Source organism: Grammomys surdaster, unplaced genomic scaffold (genome assembly GCF_004785775.1).
Source record: "Grammomys surdaster isolate TR1022 unplaced genomic scaffold, NIH_TR_1.0 126391, whole genome shotgun sequence".
NCBI classification, from domain to species: Eukaryota; Metazoa; Chordata; class Mammalia; order Rodentia; family Muridae; genus Grammomys; species Grammomys surdaster.
Genome location: NW_021621185.1, coordinates 7,488,085 through 7,500,613, shown reverse-complemented (window position 1 = coordinate 7,500,613; position 12,529 = coordinate 7,488,085). Strand labels below are relative to the sequence as shown.

Genomic DNA, 12,529 nt, shown 5'->3' with positions numbered 1-12,529 from the left:
GGGAGGGAGGGAGGGAGAGAGGGAGGGAGGGGTATTAGGAATTAGCCATAGGGCCTGGTATTTGCTAGAAAATCACTCTGACATTTCTGTTCCCGAGACTGACAAATTCAGGCTGTAGTTAATCCCATGGACTATTTTTTCCATGCACACAGTGATGTTTTTGGGTGACTGTGGAGCCTCTGTTAAAGCAGGAAGGAGACGCCTCTGTTCTTTCTTTTCTGATTTTCTTTTGTCAGTTTATTTCTGATGCTGGCCATTCAAGCAGCCATGAAAACCATTTAACCTAGGAAATCACCTGTGAGCCATTTTCACATGTAATTCGCTCCCACATGCCCTTTGCCCCACTTATGAGAAACCTATGCATCCAGTACCATCATGTCATCCAGCCCACATCATTAAAGAGCCTATTACAAGGGACTAATATTGGAAAATATCTATTCATCATCTCTTTGAAGAGAGTTGATAGAGTAGAAACAGATTTATGTATGTGAAGATGATGCAATGCCTCTTCAACAATTCACAGCATTGTGAAACAATTTATATCTATACACACATATAAATTTTGTGTGTATGTGTGAATGTCTGTGTTTGTGTATGTGTACCATGCAAGAATCTGATGTCCACAGAGGCCAGAAGAGGCTATCATATCCCCTGAAACTGTTGTTACAAGTAGCTGTGAGCTGCCTGATGTGGGCATTGAGATCTGAATCCAGGTCCTAAGCAAGAACAGAAAATGTTCTTAACCTCAGAGCCCCTTGTGAGCTGATTCATTTATGTGACCTATTTGAGATTTACTTGTTTGGTTTTTTTTATGTTTATTTGTTTTGCTTTTTGGAGAAATGTCTCTTATGTACATTTAGCTAAGACTCAAACTCATTATTTAGCACAGGCTGGCCTAAAATTTCTGCAGTCTTCTTGCTTTAGCTTCTTGAGTGGTAGGCATGTACTGTCATACCCAACTTTGAGGACATTGTTCTTGCTCAGAAATTTCAGCTGCTTTGTTTATACTGCGAATTTCTCTGTTTCATCGGTGAAGAATCAACCACAAAGAGCTACTTACTTCCTATGAACAAGTCAGCACCCAGTTATACCACAGGTGGAATAGAATATTAGACCCAGTTTCCCGGTTGGACATTTTACTTTGATAATTCCTAGTAGTATGGTCTGTCCCAGTTTTTCCTTTTCTAGGTGGGTTTTGATTGTCTTGTACTGCTGATCTTGCTCCTTTATGGAGGATATTACAATGGTCCCACATTCTATGTGAGCAAACACAGAGAGAGAGAGAGAGAGAGAGAGAGAGAGAGAGAGAGAGAGAGAGAGAGAGAGGGAGAGAGGGGGGGGGAGGGAGAGAGAGAGAGAGAGAGAGAGAGAGAGAGAGAGAGAGAGAGAGAGAGAGAGAGAGAGAGAGAGAAATCACGTAGCTTTATTTGACAGAAAAGACCACTACGTTAGTAATATAAGGTATGGTTGGGTTGGTTAAAAATATCTTTGATTCCAGAGGTTCTGGCTCAATGACCCTTCATCTTATGTGGCTTTTCTGTGACTATTCTACTCATCAAATATAAATTATGTGATGCAGTTAAGCGAAACTTCTTATCAGTTTTTCCCCCTGCTCTACAGAACACACACACACACACACACACACACACACACACACACACACACATACTTTTGTTTTAATTAGTCACAGATATAAAACTCTAATATAAATAAATAGAGAGGCTTCAGTGATTTTCAAAGAAAGTCACTATCAGTTGCAACTTTAAGATTATATTTGTAAAAATTAAGCATGTTAGTGATATGGTAATTGGAAGTGCTGCAGGTTCCTTTGGTTTCACCACATTTTCTAGAGAAGATGGCCAGGAATGTAGTCTGTTTTAATGTTGACCTCTTGGACACATATCATCAAGGAAAGAATGAGGAGCTTAGAACATTTGTGACATGGTTGTAGCAAGACAGGTTTTGTATATTTTCTCTTCTTTATTAGAAATGTAAGCAGATAGCTATAGTCAAATAGCCTTAATGCCAAGAGAATTAAATAGGCTTTAATGATAATGTGTTTGATTTTTGCTCATTCTGAGAGAAGAAGGGTATAACCTTCTATCTGAGAGCAAAGGGGAAATTTCTTTCTTTCATCATTGCCTGAATCTTGACTCTTTTTAATAATAATAATGAATATCAAATTTTAAGTTAGCTAATATTTACAGAGAGATGGATCTGAAATTTCTGGACAATGGCTGTACTCATTATTAATCATTTGCATTTACATACAGCTTCTGAGTACCTAACATATCCTAGTTAGATACTCAACTCTATGTTAGATATATAAAGATGAATCTGACCCAAGCAAAAGGCAAAAAAAAATGTAATAGTAGAGTTAATTACAACCACATGTTTAACTAAGATGCAATGGGAGAGGCTACATTGGATATAGTCCTGGATAATTATCTAGTGGAAGAGACTAGAAGAGCATTTCAGAGATAGAATAATTATTCCATGATACAAATTATGAAGGTTTTAAGTCGTAGGTGAACGTCAGGTATAGGTGGGAGAGGAGATCCTTGGTCCCATGAAGGCTGGACGCCAAGTGTGGGGGAATTCGAGGGTGGGGAGGTGGGAGTTGGGGGGTAGATGGGGGCACATCGTCATAGAAGCAGGAGGAGGGGAGATGGGATAGGGGGTTCCTGGGTGGGAGGGGGGAATGAGGTAAGGGGATAACATCTGAAATGTAAATAAAATATCCAATTAAAAAAAAGAAGTTCAGTTTGTCGTGACAGTGATAATTTTAACTGGATTTACTGCTTAATTACGTTAGTTACCATTTACATACAGTTTCCACAGTATTCTTCCTTAATCTTTGGTGAGCCAGAGAACTGACAGTAAAGAACTGATCTACCAAAGGACTGAATATAACAGATCAGTTACAGTCTCCTGAGACAGAGAATGGAGACTCATGCCAGATCAAGTCATAAGATGTTTGAATAGTGTAACACAGACGTGATTAGAAACCTTTCTGGAATTAGTTAGCAAAACCCAACGTTAGGGAGTTTAGACGTTGTGATGAAGGCAGGGATATGGTGATGCAGAGTGGAGACCAGTGCTCTAGGTTTGCTTTTATTTTGGAGCTGATCATTAAACCCATACCTTTGTACTTGCTAGGCAAGGTCTCTGCTACATCAGCTCAAGTTATTTTGCAAATTATTGTGCAGGAGAGTGAAGTTATCTTAAAAAGGAAGTTTGTATCAGAAGATATTTTTACATGATGTGAAATGGTTGCACATTTATAATCAGAAACATGAGTGATTACTTATGGAAGTAATTTTACATATATGATCAAGAATCACCATCTAGCACATAATTCACACTAAGTGCCCCCATGTGTTCATCCAGGCAGACTTCTCTGAGACAAACTCTTAGGTAGTGGGGAAGAAATAAAGCCTGTGGCTAGTGACAGGGGCCTGGTGCCCGGAAAAAGACAAAACTCCTACTGTCCCTTTAGGGTCTCCACGGTATTTAGCCTTAGCTCAACCAGGAATCAGGCTGCCTTTTTTGGTCCCACGCATGACTATAAGCAAGTTATGGAGAATAGGATTTATTTTAGCTTAGCAATCTCAGGTAAACAGTCTTATCACCAAAAGAAGTCAGGGTAGGAATTCAAAGCACAACTGAAACAGTGACCGAAAAGAATTTCTGCTTACTGGCTTGCTCAGCCTGCTTTCTTATAGCACCCAGGACCACTTGCCTAGGAGTGGTACTGCCTACACTGGACTGGGCCCTCCCATATCAATCATCCATCAAGAAAATGCACTACAGGCTTGCCTACAGACTAATCTTTTGAGGGCATTTTCCCAGTTGGGTTTCTCTCTTCCTGAATTCTCTTTCTTCTCTAGGTTGTGTTAAGTTGACATAAAAATAGCCAGTACAGTGACAATTTCCATGAGCTAATAATTTTCTAAATACTAATTGTGGGGATTGGTAGTGGTGACACATCCCTTTAATCTCAGTATTTGGGAGGCAGAAGCATGCGGGTCCCTGTAGGGACAATTATTGTATTCAGTTGTGTACCTGACAGTGAGTCCTCCAGACTCCAATGAATACTTAGTTCCAAACCTGTGACCATATAGATTTGTTTAAAATCAGTGGATCACAAAACAAAACACAAAGACATGAGTTTGGAAGAGTATTATAGAGTAAGAATGTTGGGGACAGGGGAGAACAAAGAGAGATCAAGAACAGAATGCATTCTATACATGTATAAAATTATCAGAGAACAACTTCAATAGAAAGTAGACATCTGAGCAAGAAGAGGAGGAACAGGAGGGATGGAGAAGGAGGAGGGGTGGAAGAGAGGGAGGAGGAGGGATGGAAGAGGAAGGGGAAGAACAGGAGGGGTGGGAGAGAAGGATGAGGGGTGGAAGTGGAGGTAGAGGAGGAGGGATGGAAGAGGAAGAAGAGGTGAAGGAGGTATGGAAGAGGAGACAGAGGAGGAGGGATGGAACAGGAGAAGGATGGATGGAAGAGGAGAAAGAGGAGGAGGATGGATGGAAGTGGAGGAGAGAAAGAGAAGGAATGGAAGAGGAGGACGGAGAGGAGGAATGGAAAAGGAGAAGGAATGGAAGAGGAGGAGGAATGGAAGAGCAGGAGGAATGGAAGAGGAAAGGGAGGAGGAGAAAGTGGAGTGGAGGCTGAGAGGAGGAAAAAGACAATGACAGATCGATCCTCTTTCACATTTCCATATCAAGGAAAAACCAAAAGATGATGCAGAAGAAAGTGACAGTATCTAAGCCAGGAAGAGAGCCCCCCACCCCCCCCAAAAAAAAACTCTAAAGTATTTGTCACTTAAAACATTTCTCTAGCTTCCAGAGGTGAGAAAATAAAATTGTGTTGTTCAAGCCAACTAGATTATCATAGTTTCTAACAACAGCTTGAGCAGACTAATGGACTTAGAACCTTTGTTTCTTTCTGGAAATTACAGAAAGTTGTGCCTTTTATTTTTGTCAGTAATACTCACCATTCCAGACATACACAAGCTCCTCTAGACACGTTAAATCATTTTTTGGATTACTCTTCAAGAAGCCTAAAATGAGTTTGAGTTTCCTATGACTACCTGGCAAAAAATATGCAACAGAGGATAGTCCACTTCATGTAAAAATGTCAATTTCCCCCAGAGAACACGTTGCAATGTACTCCTCCCTGCTTCAAGGTTTGTCATCATCAGTGCAACAGACTCTGGTTTGAACAGGTGCATAAATCTCTCTCTCTCTCTCTCTCTCTCTCTCTCTCTCTCTCTCTCTCCTCCCCCTTTCCCTTTCTATCCCTTTATTTAAAAGTTTTGCTATTATAATCGATTCTGGCAGAATTTTTTATTTAAAATATGACAAACTAAATTGAAGGATTATTATATTTTACTCCATTTAAAATCCTACACAAGAGGTAGCTGATTTGACAGTATGGTAGTGGTATAGACTAGATTTCCTATCTATCAAGGGAATCTATAGTATGATGGAGGAATGAACCAATAGAGTTCTATGTGTCATACCACTTGGAGGGGGTATTCTATAGGACCCATGAGCCATTAGAAATGCTTGTGCAAACATGTCGTCCTACATCTTCATCTTTCCTAATTATAGTTATACCTAGCTTCATAGTACGGCTTCGCTTTATTTTATGAACTGATAACAACTGAACTAGTCTAGCTTTTTCAATAAGATAATAAAATAAAATAATTTGGTATACTCTTTTCCCAAGTTCCTCATAATTCATATATCTCTATAACCATCATTATGCAGATAAGAGAATGTTCTCATCATTTACTTCTGAAAATTATTTTCATATCTAATACATTTAATAAACAAATTAGAATCATAGTTACAGTTCTACAGCTTTAAACAACTTTGGGGGCCATTCCTGTAGTCACTAAATTCTTGCAAATAAAACTGTAGCTTTATTTATTGTAAAGTTTCATACTTGGAAGACTAACATATTTTACCTACATTAAATATGCAGGAATTATGCCACCATGGAAGAACGTGGCTGCAGAAAAGACTGATTGAGTTTGAGTCCTAACTTCTTGAACTTACTGCATGTTGAGAGGGACACAGTGTCCTTGTGTGACATGTGTTATGTGACGTGTGTTGAGAGGGACACAGTGTCCTTCTGTGATGTGTATTGATGGGGCTACAGTGTCCTTCAGTAACACATGTTGAAAGGGAAGTGTCCTCTTTTGCCATGTGAGTTCCAGAGATGGTACTCTGGTTGGCAAGTTCTGCAGCAAGCGCCTTTACCTGATGAGTGATCTCACTGCCCCCAGAAGTGTATCGAGGCATGTATACCATCCCATTTCCCATATTTGCTTATACGCAACTCTCTTTGCCACAGTGTAAGAGACATTTCTCATGTCACGGGAGTAGTTAATGTTGCTGCCTTGCCAGCTCTTAGTGGCAACAATGACTCCATACCAGAGCCGCCACTGCAAGGCATAGGGGTGAGTGGTTTTATATGAAGACATGCTTATTTAAATACTTTGGTCTGCTTTTACTGTGGGAAATCACAGGTTAGCAAAAGCGAAAGCTGTATGTTCTTGTGCCTGAACTTGTGACCTGGACACTAGTTTCAACACCTGTGAAATGCTCGCCTACAGCAATTCTAGAGTGTAGTTGCTCCTCAATGCTTCTTTGAAAATGGACATTAAAGTGCAGAAAAGGGGAGCACTGAAAAGCTAGCCCGAACTGAAGACCTTTAGAAAATCACTCTGATTCTCATCCAAGCATGCTCAGTGAGGAGACTGAGCTTCAGTGAATGCATTCTTTATCGAAATGACTTCTCAGAAGATCCCTTGTTAAGACAAAGTCTTAGTGAGTAGAGAGTGATTTAGTGCTGAGATGGTGATTAAGCAGTAGGTTTATCCCTTTCTTTACCCTTTTCATTAGAACTGGGCAAAATACCATGCCAATGACATCTGATAGAGAACTAAAGCTGTTACTTGGGATAGTAAATTGTCTTTCTGAATTGCAGCATGCATTCACATACGGCAGTAACATCAAACTCACAGCCATAAACAAAAATCAAACAAAGTCTACATTTAGCTCCATATATTTGGACTACTACCATTTTTCAAGGATTTGATTTTTAGGTTTAATTATGTGTACTTATGTGTGGGTTTTTGTGCAATTAAGTTCCATGCCTGGCAAAGCCAAAAGAGTTTGGACCATCGAGCAGAAGTAAGCATTGTAGGCATCCCTACCCCATGAGGGTGTTGCAAACTGAACTCCAGTATTCTACAAAAGCAGTGTATACTCACTGTTAACAGCTGAACCACCTGTCCTGCCCTGTTATTCATCTTTATTCATAATGATACGTTTAATGTTGTATATTAAAACAGCTAATGGCTCAAAGCTTTGCTTTCCTTAAAATTTCCGTTTATGCCAGAAGCACATAATTTGCATATCTTCTGGGGTGCTTAGAACATGCTTGGTGAGTACACAGCATGAGACTGTATGATGAGGTAATGAGAGTGGGGGTCGCAATGCCTTCATGTTATCATCCATAGGATTGTTTTTTCTCTTCCCAGTGGCCTTCTGGTCTCAGCATTGTGCTTAATGCTAAAGGATTGAGAAATGTTGCCTTTTTGGCTGAAACAAAACAACATATGGCATTCTCAGATGGTGAAATTACCTTGTCTGAGGCCACATACCCAGTAAGTACTGGAGATGATATTTCAGTTACTAACAAAGGCAGAAAGTATACTTAATTTGTTTAATTTAATTGCCAATCCTAAATAAGCATTTTGAGTATCTTGCTTTCTTCAGGAATATTTTCACTCCTCAAATATGTTTTCTTGTGGCCATTGGGCCCAACCAATTCTAGTTGTAGACTCCTCTGTCCAGGACAAGAGCTGTAGCCATTCCTCTTATGCAAATAGCAAGGAAAATAATAAACAATTGCTTCTAAGGTTTTGAGTGTGTACTACCAAAAGCAGGAAAATGTACCTGACACTCATTCAGTTGTAAAAATGTGGTGCAGAATATCCAATATTCAAGATTCATTTATCTTTTTATTCAACAAGTGTTAGTGATTATCTCTAATACTCCCTAATTAATCTTAATACTTTATAAAACAGCTTCAGATGATTCATTTTTGTTAGTTACAGGTAGGAGGAAACCAAATTGATATGGCCTATCAAAAACACGAATCAAAAGTATGTGTATGGGTAATCCGAAATAGACAAGGAAGAAGTGTGAAAAGATGGCAAATCTGCCTAATATTTTTTATATATTGGAGTGATGGTTTGAAACAGAGTCTTTTTCAAGTCATGGTTGGCTATAATTTGCTATGTAGCCAAGGGTACCCTCCTGCCTCACATATCTAAGTACTGGGATTACAAGGATAAACTACCATACCTAAACAGTTTGCATTTTAAAATGTGTGTGTGTGTGTGTGTGTGTGTGTGTGTGTGTGTATTATTGTAAATTATTTTGGTTTTTACTGGCCAGGAGCTATCACGTGACTATTCCTAAGAGCAAGGATGTTTACACGATAGTGTACTATGTACACATGAATTTCCAGCTGTTGAGATAGCACTCTCAGTATCTGTATAAGTTCACAACAGGTAAAATCTCAGCCAGAAGAGAAGCAAGTAGTTGCAACTGGCTTTGAAGACATTTTAGCTAGTCCCCAGTGATGGGCATAGGAAACCACTAGTTCTCCCAGGATATTCCCTAATGACATGAAGGGCCATCTACATCTATCTATTGCCTGTGAGCCTGTATTCATTCTTCATGGCTCCAGAACAAATATAATTACAGTATCTATATGAATCTTCCATTTATTTTATGAGCTAGTCAATGCTCTTAACATAATGCCTGGCATATAAGCAATTATAAGAATAAATAATTATTAATATTTGAATAAGTCCAACTAGAGTTAAGCCTTTTTGAATTGTTTTAAATTGCTTTTAACTTTCCAAAAATGTTTATGCTAGGAATGTCCATGTGGACTTCTGAATGTCATTCTCTGAGAAGATGCCCATGACACCAAGCACACTGGAGGTCAACACCATCGTGGGTGAAGATTTGCTGCAACTGAATGCAGATATGCTGCTATCTGTGCTCCTGGATATGGAGCTGTTCATCTTTTCTCCAGAGCTGGATGCAGGCCCAGGCTGCCATGTAGCACTGAGCGATGCCATGGCAATTTCAGACAAGGTCTTTATTGCTGGAAATGTTGCATAATGACAGCTTTATTCATGTGAAAACGCAAAATACATTTCAACTGTATGAAATTGTTTATGTTCATCAGAAATGTTATTTGTCTTCACAAAGTCTGGTTTCAATGAACCAGCTATGTAATGGATATTAAATAAACATGGAATTTTACATGTTCATAATATTTGGTTTCTTGTTGTGATTTTGATGAACTATACTTTCAAGCATTGTCAGTTCATCCTTATTTACAAAGAAACGTTTACATGTAGCAGAGTGATGCAGTGACTGTCTTTATTTTAAATAAGTCAACTTTTCTGTTCAATGTTTAATGTGAAGCTGACTCAAAACATTCTTTTAGGCCACATTTACATTGCTTTCTGAATAATACATACTATATTATTTTTTACTTAATATCATGAGTCATATAAACCAAAGACATTCTGATTCTATTTTAATGTATTTTGCAAGATAAATAATATATAAATCACTAATAAAACTAAGGAGCTCATATTAAAAGACTTATAAGACCCAATGAGAATGATCTATGGAAATTTATTCAATTAATGGAAAATTTTCAACATTATTTTATATAAAATTAACTTTGTACTATGAAGTCTTGACAACAAATATAAAACAGAAAGTTGGAACTCCTCTATCTTTGTGCATATTTTAAAAAAGTGAATGAATGAATGAATGAATGAATGAATATATCCTAATCTGATGGTTTTTATGTTTCATAACAGAAAAAAAATCAGATGGCTAGCACACCCTCTGCATCTACAACTTTGTTTAGGTTGCTTCTTTAAGATAAAATTTCTCTTCACTCTATACATACTCAGAGAAAGAAATGGTTTTGAAAGGCGACAATGAGTTAACTATGAGCCCATGTTCTTTTCTTCTGTTGCCTTCTCTTTTCAATGGGCACCTGCCCTACCAGCATCCATTTATGTCTCATGAGATAAGAGAAGTTTAAGAGCAAGAAAATGAACAATCCAATCACTAAGCTTCCTTTAGCCTTTAAAGAACTTCTTTAAAACAACCACTCAGGTCACATGTGATCAACATCATTGTGGAGGAATGTGTGTGCCTCACGGCTGTTGAGGGAGACACTGAGTGATTTGGAGAAGAAAAATGCTGACTTCCTAAGTTTAAAGAGGGCTTTCCATACTACAGTAGAATTGTCTCATTATTGACTCCTTGTCTTTGATTAGGAAGCTGGGATGATGGTAGACAGAGAGAAAGAGAAGAGGCAACAGAGTAAGCTAAAAAGCTGAGAAGGAAAGTAGAGGGAAATTTCTAGACCATTCATGACAAGATGTTTGTGTGTGTGTGTGTGTGTGTGTGTAACCACATTTCAAAGCATTCTAGCATCAGTTTGCAATAGTCAAAAGGATTTCATTTTAAATGCTTTTCTATGATACTTTCTAGATTAGGTTACTTTGTGGGTGACTAGCCTCCCCCATTCCTAGGATTCTTTTCTTTTGACTAGTTTCATTTTCTAGTCAGTAACCTTTCCCTGACCTCAGCCTCACTCTGGGGTCACCTTGCTGGAGTCCTAGTATAAAACTGAATAGAAGGCTTGCCAGATTGTTGGCACTGGATAAGTGTACTGAGCACAATTGCCCTTTTATGAGCGAGCGGGCAACTTCCTCTCCTTAGGCTCAGAGCTCTGGGATGCCTGATATTCTCTTTTATTTTGTTGTCCAGTAATTTTCCCCCTGGCCAGATCTGCAGTCTGGTGGCCTTGCAGGACGATGACATGCGCCACTGATGCAAGAAGGGAAGAAAGACCTTTGGCGGGCATCAGCGAAGCTCTGGCCATGTGCAAACCATGCATTTTATAGGGAAGTGGGTCAATTATTTGCCTCCAGGTAATTAAGAGCTCCAGTGCTTTAGCTTAGCTTACTTATTATAAAATCTTAATGTTGCTATTATATTACATTATAGTCTTTTAAAAACCATTGCCTGAACATTTAACTATACCTGCACTATAGTCTGTTCATAAAATGCCCTCGGAGGTCCTTGTGTTTCAACATGGAAGAAATACAACTGTGAATCCACCAGATGGATAGACAGTTTTGGTGGCCAAGGCAGTTCCTTACTGAGGAAGCAATCTATCTAATGGGTCCTAAAGCTGAGATTCCAGGTCTATAGTGTTGTAGTTCAGATTGTTGCAACAAAATATTCACACTTAGCAGTGTATAGATAACAGAAATTTGTTTCTCTTGGTTCTGGAGGCTAGGAAATGCAAGACCATGGCCTAGCAGATTTATACCTTGTTGTAGTAAGTATTTAAAATGGCATCTGGCTCAAGCCAGTCTATCTAAGCTGCATCGACTCTGCCTAGACCAGCCGCTATGTTTCTTGGCATGAGGCTACGTGTGTGCTACAGTTAGAAATGGACAACTAGAAACACCAGCCCTGCCACCCACAAGATGTCAGTGTGGGAGACGGAGATGGCTCAATCTCCCACACTGTCTCTGCAAGGCTGGGCATTGCTTACATCATCCCGCCATCCATGCTGGCCCAGTAAGAGAATAAGACTCTAATTCTTATAGATTAATCAAAGGCTTATATATTTGGTAATGATCAGTAACAAGATGCCCATACAATCAGAAGAGTAACCCAACCTAGATATACCAACTATATTTGACTGCTACAGACACGTGAACATCTGCTTGTGTCTCCTCTCTGTTTCCTCTCTGTCTCTCGTTCTCCTCTTCTGTCTCCTAGCTCCTCCTCTTGCTTTTTCTCCTCTCCTCCTTACTCCACCTCTTCCTCTCCTAGCTCCTCCCACCTTAGCTCCTCCTACATACTACCCTTTCTGTTAAAATAAAAAAACTTTCTCTCAAAATACAATAGAGCATAACTACACTAATTTGTTTCAGTAAGGTACAAGATAGACCTAATACCCAGTCCATCATTTTGTTGACTAAACAGAATCTCTGTCATCTCTCCTAACTAAAAGTCTTAGTTCTGAATCTGGCTTTTTTCTTGGCTTTAGAATGAATGCCATCTGAAAACCATCCTCTCAAAGTAAAGAGCCTTCGTTGGCTGTGAGACTATAAGTCTTCAATCCCATCAGAAATCCAGAATGACTGAATTAACTGAAGATATGGGAAACACAAAGCATGGCTTCCAAAACTTAGCCAATTTATATAGACCTCTGAACACCTGGACAGTCCCTTACTTCAAAACATTGGAGCATCTAGTCTTCAGCCTTCTGGCCCAGGATCATCTGACAGACCTAGTAATGCAGAATTATTAAGGGCTGATTACTCTGTCTTGGCAGATATAATCAGTCAACTATTCCACAAGTGTGTCCT

General features: G+C 39.1%; 1 long non-coding RNA gene across 1 annotated transcript in view; it reads left to right on the top strand.

Annotated features, from left to right (window-relative positions):
- LOC114614452 overlaps window positions 1-9,387 on the top strand; it is a 38,606-nt gene extending 29,219 nt beyond the window's left edge. The window contains exon 2 of the long non-coding RNA XR_003710334.1: window positions 8,981-9,387. This is a non-coding gene — a long non-coding RNA (uncharacterized LOC114614452). The remainder of the gene's footprint in view (window positions 1-8,980) is intronic.
- Window positions 9,388-12,529: the final 3,142 nt, after the last annotated feature.